Genomic DNA, 20,000 nt, shown 5'->3' on the forward strand with positions numbered 1-20,000 from the left:
TTGGGATGGTGTCAACTAATGATGCAATTCCACAGCTCCGGCATTTTATGTTTTTTAGAGGGAAAGTTCTTGCCTCATCCACAGTCAAAGTCCAAGTACCAAAATTGAGTATTCTTTGGAAACTAATTTGGGAATGGGTTAGGGCAGCGGTATTGATGGGGGTGGTGCAGACCCGCTAATGGGAAGGAGATTTGCAGACGTACACACTGGGGGGGAGGGGGTGCGGGGAGACTTGCTCGAGTGGGGTGCGGGCAGATCTGCTGGCAGGGGGATGTGCCGGCAGAGCCGCTTGGGGGGGTGGTGCAGACCCGCTGATGGGGGGGTTGCGGGCAGACACGCTCGAGGGGGGTGTTGGCAGAACTGCTGATGCAGCGGGGGGGGGGGTGCTGGCAGACATTAGCACTTTATAAAATGTTAAAGTACACATCACATGCGATTCCCTACACGGATTGGAACTAGACACAATGCGATGTAGTACAAAAATACCTGCCTGCACATCATGTATTGCCCTCAGACCAAAGAAGTGCACCTATAAACTATATCTAATGTGTCTGCATCTGATGCCTTGTTTGACTGAATTGCATGATGGGTAACAAGGGGTGTGGGATTATTGGCTACACATCACCGTTTGTTTCCTATTTGTGAACCTGCTTGTTCCCTGTTCTTGCTTTGCTGGCTGCATTGTTCTGCCCTGAGAACTACAGTTGCAATGTGAAACAAATCAATATTAAGGCTGATCCAGTGATAATTTGCTTGATGATGCCAGGCAAGAATGTGGCATTGAAGGCCGACTGCCCAAGGTAATGGTTTATTAGCAACGCGTTCATTACGAACAGCTTAATTAATGTCACCTATGCAGCCTAGAAACAGTTTATCTGTAATACCCAAAGCATTTCTCTTATTTAAGGTCTATTCTAAATTTCGAAACAATGTCCAAATTGGGAAAATGCCTTGAATTTGTGGCTGTGATTGAATACCGGTGTAGGCCTCATGGCAGAGAGTTAAGCGGGATGTGCTTTGGGATGGGGTTGGTGTCTGCAATCAATACACTCTTGCAAGCATGGAAGAGGAACGGTTTTAAAAGTTTTTTTTATTGAGTTTGAAACGTTTTTGGGATGGTGTCAACTAATGATGCAATTCCACAGCTCCGGCATTTTATGTTTTTTAGAGGGAAAGTTCTTGCCTCATCCACAGTCAAAGTCCAAGTACCAAAATTGAGTATTCTTTGGAAACTAATTTGGCATTAGTTAATTGATTAGAAGGGGTAAATTTAGTAAGATAGGAGTTCTATTGAAGATGGGATGTTTCCCATACTGTAGCTGCCAATTGTATTGTATCTATTATTTTCTAGAAGGTGATAAATAAATAAGTAGAATCTGGTTGCTCTTGGCAACATCCTATCTTTAATAGAACTCGCATCTTCGTAACCGTACCCTAGTGTCTCTGATGCAGAACAAGGTAGCCGGATGGTCCTCTATCCATACCTTCTGTACACATCATTTGTGTAGATCATAAACCTGTGGACACTGGGGTAAATGTATGAAGCAGTGATGAGAGTGGAGACGTTGCCTATGGAAACTATTCTGTGGCTTTGTATACTTTTATAGTATGCAAATGATAAATGTTATTTCAGTGCTGATGGGTTGCCGTGGGTGATTTCTCCACTTTTATCACTTCTTCTTACATTTACCCCTAGGAACACCAGCTACACACAGTCACTTAGGACTCATTTCAGCAAATTGTTTCATATGGAAAAACGTTGTGGCCCTTTGTGTGTGGTTTGAAATAATCAGTGGCGTATTTACAGTGGGTGCAGGAGATTAAACTGCTATGGGGGCTGCGGGCGCCCGAGGATCCAGCAGTCAATCCCCTGCAACCTTTTGGGTTTTCTTTTCCTTATTTTTTCAATTAATTCTGCAGTACCGCTCACTGAGTTAGGTCCGGCAGCCCTTCCTCTTAATAAAGGAGGTGGGAGGAGGCAGGATACAGACACGGCAGGCTGTGTATGGCACCACACTAGAGGGCGCTGCGGCTGACTTCTTCAATTGCTGAGCGAACCCTGAGATTGTGTACCAGGTCCAGCGGGATCCCAGCCTCCTGCACATGAGGAGCATATCCCTGTAATGCTGCACTCAGCACTGTGCGTGGGGACGTTGGAGGGAAGGAGACTGTCAGATTCAGAGCTCCTCCAGTACAATCAGCGATGCATTACAGCAGGTATTCGGTTGGGTGCTGGCTGCACACACCCTTTGCAATGCTCACAGGTCAGCTCCTGAACCAAGAAGCAGGTAGCTGGCTTGGGGGGGGGGGGGGAGGGGGGGGGAGGGGGGGTGTGCACTGGAACTGGAGGAGCTGCCTCTCCTACTTCACCCCCACCTCTTCCAGTGCATCACATTTTGCCCTCACTGCCAGGCTACATGCACCCCCCCCCCCTTCTTCCAAATGTGCCTGTCCCCCCCACACGCTAACCTTCCCCCTCCTCCTATATAGTTCAGATGTTAGAAAGCTTAGGAAGTTGGTCAGACATCGGGGTGGAGGAGGCACTGCATTATGAGGTGATTTTAGCTCATATTCATATGCCACATTAACAATATATAGAATGTATTTCTGATTAATTTAATGGGTACTTGTTTCCTAGCACGGCACCCGTCGTAGGTCATCGCATACCTTAAGTTAAGGTATGCGATGGACGCGACCGACGGGATTTCAGGGCTATTTTTAGCCTTTTCCCCGACAATTAAAAAATCGCGTCCATCGCATGCCTTATGTTAAAGCATGTTTTGGCATGGGGTTTTTCACCTTTCTTTTTCCCGAATTTTGACACAGTCGACATGGACACTGAAACTTTGCACCGCATCCCCTCTCATGGCCCGGGCACACTATTTTGGCACATGTTGACTCCAAAAAAATGTGAATAACCCCATGTCAACCTTTTGACTGTCGATCTTCCCCATTTTGACCTAATGCTTTGCTTGACCGAATGACCCTGTCGACATTCAGTCATGTCGACCTTAATGCTTGTTGACCCAATGCTTGTAGACCTAGTGACCGTATCCTAAAATATCTATCCCAGGATAATGTAACTAATCTTAGTAATATACCTGTCTATGGTTAGAATATTTCTATCTCTAAGATTCCGCCATCTAGCTTCCGCAGACCTCTTTCTGTAAAGTCATGCAATGTCAGTAGGCCTAGATGAGTAAAGTCTCTGATAATAAGGCACTCACGAGAACCTTTTCCATTTACTACAAGAGCTGTTCAAGATCAGTTTATTAATGTGGAAAAACCCTTCCATGGAACAGCTTTAGTATGTGATGTCTGTAGAGCTCCCTGCTGTACATCTGCTTGGTGTCACAACCAACAAGACATTACTTCTACATGTACCATGCATATTACAGTACCTGTGGGAGGTCTTAAAATGCTGCCAGAGACTTTAATTAGAATAATATAGATGGCATACTAGTCACCATTAATATTAGAATGAGTTATATTAGAATGTAACCAAGTTGATAGTGTCTAAGCTCTAAAGAGCAGGGCCCTCTCTCCTCATGTGCTTTTCTAAGAATATATCTCTGCCACTGTTCTAATTGCATCAGTGTTCGCTGCTACAACTGTCTTTTTTTTACCATGTACTGTACTTGTACTAATTTGCATTTGTACGGTAAATCACTATTTTCTTTTGTTCTTTTGATCATCTTTGTATTGTCAGGCGCTGCGGAACCCTTGTGGCGCCATATAAATAAATGATAATAATAATTCCAGGAACCATGTGAAATGGGCAGAAAATAGCTTTATATTTGCAATCAGGAAACAGGTGGTTGTTGGCTGCCTGCATCAGATGCCTTCTACCGACCGTGTGCTACTGGCTTTGTATTTGGATTAGTATTGTTGGGTTGCTTTGCGCATGCTTACATGGCAATGTTTCCTCTTGAGCCGCCCGCCAGGATCGCGTAGTATAGCATATGTGGTCCTTCTGCATGCTACATACGAGGCTGGATTGAAAAGTAATGCATCCATGGCAGTTTTTTATTTGTGAACACATTTGAACACTATTTTTGTTGTACATGATAGCTCAGTTTATCCTCTATGTAATGCACTATTCACTTTTCAACGTAGTCTCCATCCCTTTCTACGCATGTGCACCAACCCTTGACGAGTCAGGCAAACCCGTCGGAGAAGAAAGCTGGTGGTTGTTCTCGACACCAGGACCGAACGGCAGCTTTCGCCTCGTTGTCAGAGTTAGAGTGTTGGGCTTTAATGTGCTCTTTCATTATTGGGAAGAGGTGGCAGTCGCAGGGTGCAAGGTCAAGGCTGTATAACAGTGTGGCAGAACCTCCTTGAACTGCAGGTGCTGTAACCCTCTTCCCAAAGATGAAAGATCACCTTAGGGTTGCAGCACCTGCAGACTTGCAGGCCTCGGAGTGATGCGCACAGGGCCGCGCATCGCATTGGACCTGCTGTTAAATGCATGCAATTTGCCCACTTTTTATGTGATTGGTCACTGCAGTCCCATAAAAAGTGTCCAAATTGCATGCATATCTCCTAGCATAGGGACAGCTTTTATCTTCTCTCCCTGTTACATATATATATTTATTACTATAGCACATGGATATTCTGCAGTTGGATTTATAACTATATTGACATTATTGTATTCCTTTCTGTCTATTGGCAAGTGCTTTGATCACACAGCTTCTGCACAGGGATTTGCAGCGTGATAATAATTATAGTATCGCTAACTGTAGTGGTTCAACCACTCTAAGACATCATGACATAATTTTAACTAGATCGGAGCATCTTCACAGTTTTTGTCATTTTCACCAAAAAAAATGAAACTTCAGGCCTCTTGCCAGAACAGAAAATGTTTACTCAGATCATAAAGCTTTTGCACGTCTCTTATTCAGGTCAAGTCACAACTTTACCACACTAGATTTTGAATTTCTCAATTTCAGTTTTTTCACTCCGCCCTACTGTGGAACCCTTGTGGCACCATATGAATAAAGGAGAACAATAACAATAATGATTATAATAAATATTCCTCAGGGAATTCTAGTCTCTCGAGAACATGATTTATCTATTATTATCTCTATGGAATTCTACTTGGGCGATACTTGCCTACTTTGGTGTCGCTTGGAGAGGAGACTGATTTTAGCCCGGCTTCCTCCCCAAACTGTCTCAAATGGCGGCTTCAAACTCCCTTCTCCAGGGAAATGTGGAACAGCGGGCAGGAGGTCCGGGGTAAAATTGCGGGGTACTTGCCAACCTTTCCGTGAGACAGGGAGGCGGATGCAATTTTCAGGAGCCTTGCGGCCATTATGGGAGCGTAGGCAAGTATGACTTGGGCACTGCATACACGTAATGGCCTGGTGTAGTGTTTAGCTGTTCTCTTGTACAATAGATTGGAAATTGTACATGCGTTTTATTTTTTTAATGAAGTTAAGGGCCCTACATACGCAGAGATGTGTGCCAGAGATACATAACGGGAGATTCAGCACAAGAGATTTCACTCTTGTGGCTCATTTCAGACGATGAGCCACATACAGAGAGATTTGTGTCAGAGATTCAAATTGGGAGATTCAGCACGGGAGATTTCAAATCTGTCACAGAAAGTGAATTATTATTACTAAACACATCTAGCACATAACTAATGTCTTCTTTAATAAGTATTCTTTCACCTCCCCCTAATATTGCCCCCCCCCCCCAAAAAAAAAAAGTTAATCATTGGTGGTGGCTAGTGCCCCCCCCCCCCCCAAAAAATGTAATCATGGTGGCTAGTGTTCCCCCAGAACCGACCCCCCCCCCCCCATATGTCAACTTTTAAACGTTGGTGGTACAGTGGAAACGGACATAAAAAAAATACTTACCAAGTCCGGGGTCCAGCGTCTCGTCCTGTCATAGACAATAATTTTGTAAAATAAAAAAATGGCATGACCAGCCCCGGGCTTTTTGAGTGGTCCTGGTTCCCAAAATCCAGAGGACAAAGTGCGTGGGGTCCCCCGGATCTTGGGGACCAGCACCAGGCTCTAGAGCTGGCCCTGGTTTGCAAAATACGGGGGACAAAATGAATAGGGGTCCCCCATATTTTAGAGACCAGCACCAGGCTCCACTAGCAGGGGGTGTAATGCCATAGCCAGGGGACACGCTTGATGGTGTCCCGTGGCCAAAGCATTACCCACCCTAACTAGTCAGCCCAGGCCGGGAGTTTTTGGGGAGGTGGGGACCCCCCAAATAAGGGGGTCCCCCCTCTCCAGGGCACCCCAGGACTGGGCTGCAGCCCGGGGCTATCCCCTGCACCCCTGGGTGGTGGGTGCAGGGTTGATAGCTTAACAGTAATATTGTCTTTTACAGTAGGACTACAGGTCCCAGCAAGCCTGCCCCACATGCTGGCACTTGGGAGAACCACAGGTACCAGCATGTGGGGCATTAAAGGCCAGTTGGTACCTATAGCCCCCCTGTAAAGGAAATATTAAAATAAAACACAAACACAGATGTTTTAGTATTTTATTAACTGCATCTGGTCTTCACCCAGGGGGGCTCCTGCCCCCCCCCCCCCCCCCCAGGGCTTCTGCGGTGTCTTCACCTGGGGGCAGCGGCCCCCTAAGCTCTTTTGCATGGCCGCCGCCTCCCAGGGCTTCTGCCTCTTCATCTGTGTTCTTCACCTGGGGGCGGCGGCCTTTTAAGCTCTTTTGCATTGGCTGCGCCTCCCAGGACTTCGGAAGCTCTTCTCTCCTCCTCCGCCGTCGGACTGACTGCCCCTACCCTGTCTCGAGGTGGCTAATATAGCCAGCTCGAGGGGGCGGGGCAATGACGCGGCGAGCCGTGATTGGCTGGCCGCGGCCATTTTGAAATTTGATATTTTTTTTTAACCTATCCTTCCGATGCCGCCCCTCTGCCGCCCCGCTGCCGCCGAGAGGTGAGGCGGGGGTGGCGATGGGTGCTACTGCTGGTGGGGGAGGGGGGTCAGGGGTGGCGGCGGCGGGTTCTGCCGTGTCTGCAGTCGCTCGCCCTGCTCATCTGCCCGCAGCCACACATGCGGGAGATGAGCAGGAGCTTTCTGAGCGACTGCTCTGAATTGAACAGCCCGTCCGTTCTGAATCTATGACAGATTCAGAACGGCGGGTGCGCGCATGTAAATCGCTGTGTGGGCTATATACACAGCGATTTACATGCATTTTCTGAGCGATTTGTTAGAATCGCTCAGAAAATGCCTGAATATCGTGCTGTATGTGGGGCCCTTTAGTCATTCTAACAGGAATCTGGCAAAGGTCAGAGTTAATGTAACAAGATCCTACTTATGTTACAGTGAGCAGTCGCTGACATATTTGTGTACATTGTTACAACTGCATTGGTAAGAAGTGAGTGCAATATTTTCTGGCGACCATATATACAGTATGTGTGTGGAGTGTTTTCATTCTGTATAATTTATGTTTATTATTTGTACAGTGAGTTTATATATGTTTTTTATTTAATAAATATGAAAGGTCTGTATATTTTTGAGGTTTAAATTTCTATGCTCCTTGTCTGCCTCTAATGCTGTGTACACACGGTGAGATTTGACATGAGATTTTGACTATATATAGTCGTATGCAGATCGCACAGGTTTTTTACCTTGTGATCCCGATGCGCGCTCACATGACATCACAAATCGACACCCAGATAGACAGGGCAGCAATGACTATAGTGCAAATCTAATGCAAATTGTATGTAAAAAGTACAGAGATAGCAAAGATTGTATAGCAATCTTAGGTGCGTACACATGTACAGATTTTCTGTCTGATCTATCTGGTGGGAACAAAAACCTGGATATGTATGGGAGCATATGACAATCAAAAATTTGTTCCCAAACACTTGAAAACAGACAGTGATCATTCAGACAAATTGTTTAATCGTTCTGATATAACAAATTTATCAAAACATATATTTTTTTTTAACCAGTTTTCCTGCATTTGGGTGGAAATTTTTGATGGTCAGTTGCTCCCATACATTTCCAGGTTTTTGTTCCCACCAGATAGATCAGACAGAAAATCTGTACATGTGTACGCACCTTTAAGTCGAAGAGCAAGGGAATCTCACCCACTGCTAATTCATTTGTATCTATATGAACAACCTATGACATTTCTCATTATACCCTGGTTATTAAGGCTTATTAGGTCTCTGTATTCTCAGATCAATTCTATTTTATATTTGGGCTTTTAATTCTGGTACTTGTGAGTTATCCGGGCTGCCGATTTTTTCATCGCGCCCGAAATCGTGGGCATTGCATCGGTCGTGGCCGTTATAAGGAGCCGCGACGCGATGCCCACGATTTCCCATAGACAGTAATGTTAAAAGACACGATGGACCCGATTTCCGACACGATTTCCCATAGACAGTAATGTTAAAAGACGCGATGGACCCGATTTACCATAGACAGCAATGTTAAAATAAAATGACAATGTGAAATTGGCCAATATGGCCATTTCACATTGGATATGTTTTAAAAAAAAATGTTTCATGGCCCCCCACCACCGTTAACGCCACCCCGCTATTGACGCCAACCCGAAGCGTGGCGAGCGCAGCGGTACGCGTCCTCCGACCTTTTCATGCCCTACTATCCACTAGGGCGTGGAGTGAGAATAGAATAGTGTGGCGAGCGCAGCGAGCCACCGAAGCGTGGCGAGCGGACGCGGACACCTTCACAGGTATCCGCGTGCCCTTGCGGGCTTCACAGGTGTCCGCGTCCCCTCGCGGGGCTCGCTGCGCTCGCCACGCTTCGGGCTCGGCGGCTCGCTGCGCTCGCCACACTATTCTATTCTCACTCCACGCCCTAGTGTATAGTAGGGCATGAAAAGGTCGGAGGACGCGTACCGCCGCCGCTCGCCACGCTTCGGGTTGGCGTCAATAGCGGGGTGGCGTTAACGGTGGTGGGGGGCCATGAAACATTTTTTTTAAAAACATATTGGCCAATTTCACATTGTCATTTTATTTTAACATTGTTGTCTATGGGAAATCGGGTCCATCGCGTCTTTTAACATTACTGTCTATGGGAAATCGGGTCCATCGCGTCTTTTAACATTACTGTCTATGGGAAATCGGGTCCATCGTGTCTTTTAACATTACTGTCTATGGGAAATCGTGGGCATCGCGTTGCGGCCCCTTATAACGGCCACGACCGACGCGATGCCCCCGATTTGGAGCTAAATCGCGGGCATCGCGTCGGTCGGGTGTCCTTAAGTTAACCAAAGTTAAGGACAAAATCGGCAGCCCGGATAACTCACAAGTACCTTAATTCTCTACAGCTATTGTTATTTCCCAGGGAAACACTTTCCTTCAACAAGGGAATAATGTTGTATTGGGCATCATTTAATAGTTACCAAGTAGTTGCTATTTGTCTTTACTGTGGCATCCCTGTAACATATGGTAAATGGTTCTCCAGACATTGTATATGACTAACTTTATTATTATTACTAGCCAAATATATAGCAGTGTGAAGTCGCCGACAACCTCTGTTATACTATTGCAGGGGTAGCCGACTCCAGTCCTCGAGAGCTACCAACAGTTCACGTTTTCCAGCTCATCTCGCAGGTACACAGGTGCACTCATTACTGACTGACACATTTTAAAAGATCCACAGGTGGAGCTAATTACTTCACTTGTGATTCTGTGAGGAGACATGGAAAATGTTAACTGTTGGTAGCTTTCGAGGACTGGAGTTGGCTATCCCTGTACTATTGGATATAGCCACTGACCATATCGCTTGTGAAATACTGAGCAATCACTTCTCAGTGCACCAATGATGACTACTGCATGTATCCAAAGGTGTATTATTCTCAGGGAAAAGAAACCCCAGAATGATCACACCCTGCTGGAGACACATAGAAGTGTCTAAGTAGAATCCTATGGACGCTAGCAGTTTTAAGGAGGCCTGTTTCAGAGATGTATGCAAACCTGATTTTTTCCCCTGCAGTTGTGCAGTTATTTGCATTTTAAGTTACACTGAGCATGTGTTGTAATATCTTGCAACAGTGGTCACCGAGAGGATATGGGTCATTATAGTAGAAGTAGCAGCAAAATTGCAGCCATGTGCGTCTGCAGTCCAGTAGCAGCTGCAATGTTGCCTGTGTCTTAAATTTTGTGGCCATGCTGCGTGAGTATAGGGCTGCCTACCTAGAACTTCGATAATCGCCTGATATATTGCTACTACAGCAGGATGCAACTACTATTACACACCACCTGCTGCATTACCAATACAGTGGTATCACTACTTCCTAGGCTGTGGTAGTGTTAGCAGCTCCAACTGCAAGTGAATCAGGCCTACTGTGCAGCAACTATGCTGCCGGATGTGAACACTGAAATTAGATGGGAAGAATACATGAACGTACTGTAGTGCTTTTGATTTTGCCTTGCTAGTCTTTAACCCCTTCCCGACATTTGACGTACATTTACGTCATGGTCGGGATGTACTTCCCGACACATGGCATAAATGTACATCATGAGTTCTAACTGTCACCGCGTCTATAGACGCGGTGACAGAGGGACGATGTCTGCTGTCCCTGACAGCAGACATCTTCCCTCATTGCCCAGGGGGGGCACCGATGCCCCCCCCCTCTCAGCGATCGCTGCGATTGGCTGTTCAAACGTGAACAGCCAAAAGCAGCGTTTACTGTGTTAGGTGTATAATTTTGACTCTGCTGCCCCCTAGTGTCCAAAAAAAATAAAAGGAGTTTTAAATAATGATTAAAACATAAAGTAGACATATGATCTTTGTTAGTTATGAACTATTTTGAGTGGTAAGATTATTTGTCTCACAAGCAGAAAATTTAACATTTTGCAAATTGCAAAATGTTCCATTTTTTTACGACATTTTGGTATTTTTCACAAAAAAAAAAGATTGTATCGACCAAAATTTACCACTAACTTAAAGTACAATGTGTCACGAGAAAACAGTCTCAAAATCACTGGGATAAGTAAAAGCAAAAAAAAGTTATCCCCACTTAAGTGATACATGTCAGATTTGGAAAAAAAGGCCTCTGTCAGGAAGGCAAAAACAGGCTGCGTCGGTAATGCAGCCCACACACGTGCCGATGCCGGCGGTGCGATGCTGTACGATGGGGTGCGCGCTCCCGCGGCACCTCATCGCACAGTACAAAAAGTATGTGCTGCACATACTTTTTGTACCTGCTTTTTCTAGCACAGCACAGCATCGCATCGCATGCACATCGTATGCACAAGGCATACGATGCGATGCTGTGTGTGCTAGGTAAGCCCACAACGCACGCTGGAATCGGTGCGTGTGTGGGCTGCATTAGGGGTTAATAGGCCCAATGTTTTTCAAATGTGAAATGCAGGAATTTGGTATAAATTTAACATTTGAACATAGTTGTGCAATCTTTCAATCTTTAAATTATTTTTTTAACTACTAGTGACATTTGTAAGGAGAAATGGGGCAGCTCACAATAGCCGCCAATCTATGGTCTGGATACTTAGAAACGAATGTTAGTAGAGCTTGTTGTGCCCAGCTTAGTGCTGTCTGTACGAACTACTATGAAATACTGTACTACCATAAAGCCAGAGAAGATGGAGAACTGTTTGTCACAGTAATGTGATGTTTGATCTCTGTCCTGCAATGTATGTGGATTCAGGGAAAGGGGTAGATAAAATACCTCTCCACTGCTTGGACTGTTCAGGTGTAGAAATCTTGACCAGTACTTTGACACTTTCATCATCTTCAACATCATCCATCAAAGCCTCATTTTGTGGGCTGCTGGAATGTAACACTGTAGGTTGCCCATTTACATGGTAAATGACCTTCTGGATCTGCAGACCGTTATCTTTTATTTGTATGGCAATATTTCAAGCAGCTCTATACACAAACACATTAACATATGACATCATACAGTAATAAATTGATTGGTTAGGCAGGATGAGTTTGCACAGAATGGGGCCTGTCCATAAGAGCGTATATGCTAAGGGGAGCCACAGCGAGCGAGTGCATACTATGGGGGGCACAGTGAGAGAGTGCATACTATGGGGGGGCACAGCGAGAGAGTGCATACTATGGGGAGCCACAGCGAGAGAGTGCATACTATGGGGAGCCACAGCGAGAGAGTGCATACTATGGGGAGCCACAGCGAGAGAGTGCATACTAAGGGGAGCCACAGCGAGAGTGTGCATACTAAGGGGGGGCACAGCGAGAGAGTGCATACTAAGGGGGGGCACAGCGAGAGAGTGCATACTAAGGGGGGGCACAGCGAGAGAGTGCATACTATGGGGAGCCACAGCGAGAGAGTGCATACTATGGGGAGCCACAGCGAGAGAGTGCATACTATGGGGGGGCACAGCGAGAGAGTGCATACTAAGGGGAGCCACAGCGAGAGAGTGCATACTAAGGGGAGCCACAGGGAGAGAGTGCATACTATGGGGAGCCATAGCGAGAGAGTACATGCTAAGGGAAGCCACAGTGAGAGGTTGCATACTATGGGGAGGCACACAGAGAGAGTACATGCTAAGGGGAGCCAGAGCGAGAGAGTGCATACTAGGAGGAGCCACAGTGAGAGAGTGCATACTAAGGGGAGCCACAGCGAGAGAGTGCATACTAAGGGGAGCCACAGCGAGAGAGTGCATACTAAGAGGAGCCACAGCAAGAGAGTGCAAACTATGGGGAGGCACAGCGAGAGAGTGCATACTGTGGGGAGGCACAGCGAGAGAGTGCGTGCTAAGGGGAGGCACAGCGAGAGAGTGCGTGCTAAGGGGAGGCACAGCGAGAGAGTGCGTGCTAAGGGGAGGCACAGCGAGAGAGTGCGTGCTAAGGGGAGGCACAGCGAGAGAGTGCGTGCTAAGGGGAGGCACAGCGAGAGAGTGCGTGCTAAGGGGAGGCACAGTGAGAGAGTGCGTGCTAAGGGGAGGCACAGCGAGAGAGTGCGTGCTAAGGGGAGGCACAGCGAGAGAGTGCGCGCTAAGGGGAGGCACAGCGAGAGAGTGCGCGCTAAGGGGAGGCACAGTGAGAGAGTGCGCGCTAAGGGGAGGCACAGCGAGAGAGTGCGTGCTAAGGGGAGCCACAGCGAGAGAGTGCATACTATGGGGGGGCACAGCGAGAGAGTGCATACTAAGGGGAGCCACAGCGAGAGAGTGCATACTAAGGGGAGCCACAGTGAGAGAGTGCATACTATGGGGAGCCATAGCGAGAGAGTACATGCTAAGGGGAGCCACAGCGAGAGAGTGCATGCTAAGGGAAGCCACAGTGAGAGGTTGCATACTATGGGGAGGCACACAGAGAGAGTACATGCTAAGGGGAGCCAGAGCGAGAGAGTGCATACTAGGAGGAGCCACAGTGAGAGAGTGCATACTAAGGGGAGCCACAGCGAGAGAGTGCATACTAAGAGGAGCCACAGCAAGAGAGTGCAAACTATGGGGAGGCACAGCGAGAGAGTGCGTGCTAAGGGGAGGCACAGCGAGAGAGTGCGTGCTAAGGGGAGGCACAGCGAGAGAGTGCGTGCTAAGGGGCGGCACAGCGAGAGAGTGCGTGCTATGGGGCGGCACAGCGAGAGAGTGCGTGCTATGGGGGAAACAGTGATTTGTTTGAAGCTGATGAGGAAGTATATTTTAGGTGACTGGTATAAAGTGGCAAAAGTTTTGGAGGTGGGTGTGCGAGGAGGAACCCGTATTGGATGTAAGGCAGTGGTCAATGAGGAACAAAAGGTATGACGTATGAAAGACACAGAAATCAAGTTAGAGATAGATGTAGAGAGGGAGGATTAATTAAGGACTTTATATGCGAGGGTGATCAGCTTGATCTGGACAGACTGGTAGAGGATGGGGTGGGGATGTGATGGCATCAGAGAGACAAAAAAAGAATGCTTAGTGCAGTAAGAAGTGACTTGCAAAGACTGACTGAATGGAGAGTTTGAAGAAGTTAATGATTAACGGTGGCAGATTAGTCTAAAAATATGAGAAGTGAGGCAGCGGTACATTTCTGTGGTGCCAAGGTAATGGAGACCATGTAGAATATGATGAGATGGGAATGGGTAAGGTCCATACAAGCTGGGAGATTTGCCCAGCGTGTATGGATAAAGATGATCGTGGAAAAAAATCGCTGGGCTGAAAATTTCTCTGTGCATACACACTGAGCGATTTTGCCCATTTTAGCGATTTTCCCTGGGGTGGACGACTTTCCATAACAGGATGCTATAAAAAGCCATCCACTCCATCGCTCATCTAATAGTAATACCAGCAGAGAGCGGCCAGGCCAGCCCATATCAGCACTTACCACTCATTGCTGCCCCGTACACACCGGGCGGCTTTCGAGCTTAAAGCAGCTCAAATGAGTAAACTGAGCTGCTTTCTGCTCGGGCGCCGCGTGTGTGTGTGTGTGTGTGTGTGTGTGTGTGCCTTAAGAGCTTGGAGCCACTGTACAAATACATTGTGTGTTCTGTTGTACAGATTTTTTTTTTAAAAACCTTGTATTTTGCACTATTACAATGGTTTATGTGTTTTGCCTAATATAAATGTATTTTTTGTTGTTTTCCATAGGGCACCAATGCCTCAACATTGGAAAAAGAGATTGGCCCAGAACAATTTCCTGTAAATGAACATTATTTTGGTTTGGTCAATGTAAGTTTTTACTAAAACCCTTTTCTTATTTCACTGTTCTTTATTTCGATGTTGATGTTTGTAGCTTTATTGTACAGTTACCACCGGGTAATAAGCCATCAATCATGTGTTCTCTTCTACTAGGTGATTTATAGAAGATCCATACATCCTTCCTCCCCCTCTCCTTTCCCTTTGTCTAGTAGTACTATAATGGCACACCTGTTATTTTCCTAAAGTAGCTGTCCCAGAGCTGAAGAAGAGAAGGCAAAAGACATTGGCCACATATTAGATTAGATATTTCCGCATACATCCTCAATAAGCCACATAGTGTACCATGAGAGGCCTGATGTGAATGTGCCACCAGGTCCCATGAAATTCTGTTAGCGTTGGGCATCTTTTTGCTGACAATGCATCTTATACACCTTTCACACCGCACAAATAACCCGGGTCCGACCCCGGTCACTGTGCGGTGTGAAAGGGCCTTTGGAAAAGACCTGAGTAAAAAGAAGGCTTTTATCCAGGTAAGAACTGGGCAGTGTGAATGGGTAACCAGGTCCCATTCACTTTTATGGAGAAGGCAGCAGCGATACCTAGGGATGGGCACTGACCATCGATATTTCGAAATCATTGATGGTTTATGGTCAATGTAGAATAGTTTTGCCATCGATGTAGGAGAACCAGATGGTTTCCCACCATCGATGTTAAGCTTAAACGAATAGTTAATTTTTCTCGCAAGGGGCCAGAACACAGAGCGTAGCTCCGTCCCTGACACCTGTGAAGACTGACCCCCGTGTTTTGATTGGCACACAGGCCACTCAGCCTGAGAAAATGGATGACCATCAATAGGCAAAAACATCAATGGTCATCCATTCCATCGATGGCAAAGGCCATCCCTAGCGTTACCTTAGTGCTGCCTCCTTCCCTGCAGGCCTGACTCTCCGTCGCTCCTCCCACCCTCTGGATGATGTCAGCGACACGCAATAAGCTGGGTCGCTGTGAGCCGAAATTAGCGCAAATGCAGGGATAGACCCGTGTCCTATCCTGTGTGCGACACGGCATTTTTGGTCTAATAGTAGTATTAGTCACACCGCCATGCAGCTAGTATACACTGGGAAACTCTGCTGATTATTTGATACACATTTGTATATATGTATATATATATATATATATATATATATATATGTGTGTGTGTATACTGAGCAGAGCAGCTTGAAAATAGCTGTGGCTCCTACATTGTAGCATTTCCCATACAAATTCAGAGACTCCTTTGCACCCAGATATACAAGTCTGGCACATCAAGCTAATCAGCACAGCCCCCGCAGCAAATGTAGTGCTGACACAATATGTATGTGACCACAGTCATTCACAGATATATCCATTGTACATACCTGCTGGTGTGGCCCCAATATATTGCCCAGTGTGTACCCAGCATAAGATGCATTTTTCACAAAACAATAAACCTAATGCTAGAAGATTCTCACTGGACTGGACACACCGGCAGGAGCTGTTTGGCAGGACTGCAATGAGGCCACATCTGTAGTTCCTAGGCTATCCAACCAGTAGCAGTCAAGTGAGTTATGGGGACAGTTTGTGGTCAGTGACTGCTTGGCGAAACCCATTTAATACCCTTGGCTTCAACTTTCTGTGTAAGGCTTCCTGTTATAACCAGTTGTTTCTTAAATTGTGCAAAGATGGAAGTGTCCTATAACTCCTCTGATGCTTACATAAATGGTGACTCACAGCAGATAATTACGCATTGAGGCTTCGAGGAAGACTCTAATCTCCCTGGACTGTATATAAAGTTGTCTTTTCAGCAGGAGCTCTGTAATATAGTAACAGCTCAGTCAGTTATCACACTACACTATTAACTTTCCAGGTAATGATTGAAGACTTTGGTTTCAACATGTTTTAAAAATCTAGTATCTTCTTCTGAGAATTTTAAGTTCTTTTTAGTATTTGAATGTCGGGCGTAAATCCTTAAAGATCTGTTCTAGGCTAGTAATATAAAAGTGATCTGTGGGTCAATATTCCTGCTGCTGCCACCACCATCCGTATCTATACATAGCATTTTTCAGTAAATTCTAACATAATATGTTCCAGCATAACTCTGGAATACTTGGAGAGATTTACACCAAACTTTGTACACACACGATTTATAATCTGGGGAAAAAAATACTATGGGGCTAATACACCCTAGCACCCCACCAGGGGGTCCCAAAAATGGGTCCTGCCAATACACAAAGTGGGTCAGGGAAGCAAGATATCCAGCATAACTTTGGAATGACTGGACCAAGGTTTACCAAAACCTTCTCAAATGGACAAAACCATGTGCACTGCATGAGGGGTAGATATAACATGTGCAGAGAGATTTAGATTTGGGTGGGGTTTTTCATCAAAGTGAGATCTATATTGCAGTGTAGAAATAAAGCAGTCAGTGTTTACCCTGCAGTATGATTCTGTGAGGAGACCTGTAAAACATTAACTGTTTTATTTGTCTAGTTTTGTTAAAACTGTTACATTTCATGGTCTAGTTTTATTAAATATCACTCTACAAAATATTTGAATAAAAGAGAAAAAAATTGACACCGTAGTCGAACATGGGTCTCCAGCATGAAGAGCCGCGCAGCTATCCACTACACTACCCAACACAGTGATGTGTATGGATTGTAGAGTGCTGATATAATCAGTGGCATCCGCAGCCCTATTGGCGAAACCTGAGTCGCGGCAGCGTCTGATACGGTCCTTTAATGAATTAGCGCTGTAATGTAATGTACTGTACTGTATTTCAGGTCAAGTCAACCCCCTCCACCCCTCGAAAGGGAGGAGGCGGTTGACTTCAGCTGCATACACATTATGCACAGTACCAACAGTTCAAAATATTCAGCATCGGCAATGTGAAGGTAAATGTTTGTATAGGATCATGACACTACACAGCCTCGTGGGCTCGAGGCGCTCACCACGCTTCGGGTTGGCGTTTATAGTGGGGGTGGCGTTAACAATGGCATTTAACATATTAATCACCCATCAGGGTGGCTGTACAGTTAAAAGTCTGATCGCATCGCATGCGATTGATGCAATGGCATAAGATTAAATTGGTGGGCGCCGTGCTAGTAAACAAGTGTCATTTGTCTTTAAGAGTGAACCAGAATAAGGCCCTTTGTACACATATGGCTTACAATCTGGAAAAAATACTGTGTGGGTGAGGCACCCCTAGCACCCCCCTGGGGGTTCAGGGCCCAAAAAGGGGTCCGGACACTACAAATATGCAAGATATAGCAGAGTTGCATAACATATGGGGGCTTTTCTGGTTATATCCTGTGTTCTAGAAGACACCCTTATGTTTTTGCTGGTATTTTTTTTACTATTTTAGCCTAATATTAGCTCTGTTTTGTTGCTGACGGTAATGGAACATATCCTGCTATAGAAAATTTGGTACTTGTGAGTTATCTGGGCTGCCGATTTTTTGATTGTATGCCTTAAGTTAAGGCATACAATCAGATGCGATGCGATATCGCATCGCATGCGACCATCGGATGCGATGACCCGATTTTTCCATAGGAATCAATGTTAAAATGGACTGAGTCCATTTTAACATGGAATTCAATGGGAAAAAGGGGTCCTTTTCATACCCCTACTATCCAAGTGGGCATGGAGTTGGATATAAACCTGTGGCGAGCGTAGCGAGCCACCGAGCCCGAAGCGTGGCGAGCGAAGCGAGCCCCGCGAGGGGACGGTATTCAGTCCATTTTAACATTGATTCCTATGGAAAAATCGGGTCATCGCATCGCATCGCATCCGATGGTCGCATGCGATGCGATGCGATGTGCCCGATCCGACCCGATTTAGAAATCGGGCGCCCAGATAACTCATAAGTACCGAAAATTTGGAGCTATAACTGAATTTTGTTCTAAAGACTCTTTTAAATGTGCACAACTCACTATAAATAGAAAACACTAAAAATAACCTCAATATCTCATTTCCGCTCCATGCATATTACTGTTGCCATGCTATGTGTATTCCCCAATGACTGATTCAGAATACATTGCTGAGATTTATTACAAGAAATATTCTACAGTTCTCAACCCTTATTATGGTCATTTATTACATATTAATACATTCCTGATGCATTATCCTGCATACTACTTATTTTTAGCAGTGAATTAGGGCTTTTGAATAAGCATTTCAGGTTATTTTAGGTTCCTAATACGTTTTGCTAGTCACAATTCCCTTATGTAGCAGAGCAGTGACGCTGCATTAATGCTCATGCGCACTTTTATTAAAAAAAAAAAATGCTGAATATATTCCTATTTTTACATTCAGTTTAGTTCTTGTATTGTATCTTGTACAGAATATTTCCTTTTTATTTTTTTTCTGTAGTCCAAGGACACCCACAAAAAAATGGGTCTCTAAGCTTATATGTGCTGCTGTTTGCCATAGATCTCCAGAATATATTCTAGCTACGTACATAGTGATAACCGCCTCTATTATATACATATGTGTAACAGTTAAATACAGTAAATATATATATTACGGTCAATATATATCTATATAGATAGTGTGGTCACCCCCACTTGATTTTTGGAAACTTTTTTTAATCTACTTTTTTATTTAGTTTCTATAGTATTTAATTTGTAAATTAGTTTTTCTGTCTTGTCTTTCCCAGTTTGGAAACACCTGCTACTGCAATTCTGTTCTACAAGCACTTTATTTTTGTCGCCCGTTTCGGGAAAAAGTTCTGGCATACAAGGTCCAGCCACGGAAGAAGGAAAGCTTGCTCACATGCCTGGCGGACCTGTTTAACAGCATTGCCACGCAAAAGAAGAAAGTGGGGGTTATACCTCCCAAAAAGTTCATCTCCAGATTGAGGAAAGAAAATGGTAAGTAAATAATGCCTTGCCACATTAATGGAGGTTTCTCATGTGTGCAGTAAAGGTGAACTGAAGGCAGGTATTCAAATATCATACTGAGTTGTACCGAATTGAGCCGGAGGTTTGGAAACCCACTTAAAGTAACATTTTAAAAACTTAAGTGAAGTACAATGTTAGAATTGTACCCTCTGATCTTCATATGATTGCCATACTGGGGAATGTAACCCTTTGAGAGATGCGAAAAATATATGCTAAAAATGCCAGCGTCGCTCACATTTCAAATAAAACAATGTTGTGTAAAAAACAATTCGATTTTTTAATACAAAGGTAAACATTACAGGTCATTATAATGAATAAAAATGTTTGCTTGGTAATTTCTTCCACCTATTGGCACGCAAAGGATTAAAAGAAACTGCATGGCTATACTGTACATAAAAATATTATGTATTAATAAAACGCTCTCATTTAGCTGCTTTGCCAACTTGCATCTGTTGTAGTGTTTCTACCGCACTTATTTAACAGGGTATGACGTCAGGATGTTAACTCCAAAATGTTTGCATTGCCAAA

The 20,000-nt window shown here is 45.1% G+C and overlaps 1 protein-coding gene across 1 annotated transcript in view; it reads left to right on the forward strand.

Annotated features, from left to right (window-relative positions):
- The first annotated feature begins 19,308 nt into the window (after positions 1 to 19,308).
- Positions 19,309 to 20,000, forward strand: part of LOC146035686 (ubiquitin carboxyl-terminal hydrolase 12-like) — a 32,446-nt gene continuing 31,754 nt past the window's right edge. The window contains exon 1 of the mRNA XM_083159271.1: positions 19,309 to 19,442. The gene's annotated coding sequence lies outside the window, so the exon portion shown is untranslated. The remainder of the gene's footprint in view (positions 19,443 to 20,000) is intronic.

The sequence above is a fragment of the Crinia signifera genome, chromosome 9 (genome assembly GCF_055691185.1).
Source record: "Crinia signifera chromosome 9, ASM5569118v1, whole genome shotgun sequence".
In the NCBI taxonomy this organism is placed as follows: Eukaryota; Metazoa; Chordata; class Amphibia; order Anura; family Myobatrachidae; genus Crinia; species Crinia signifera.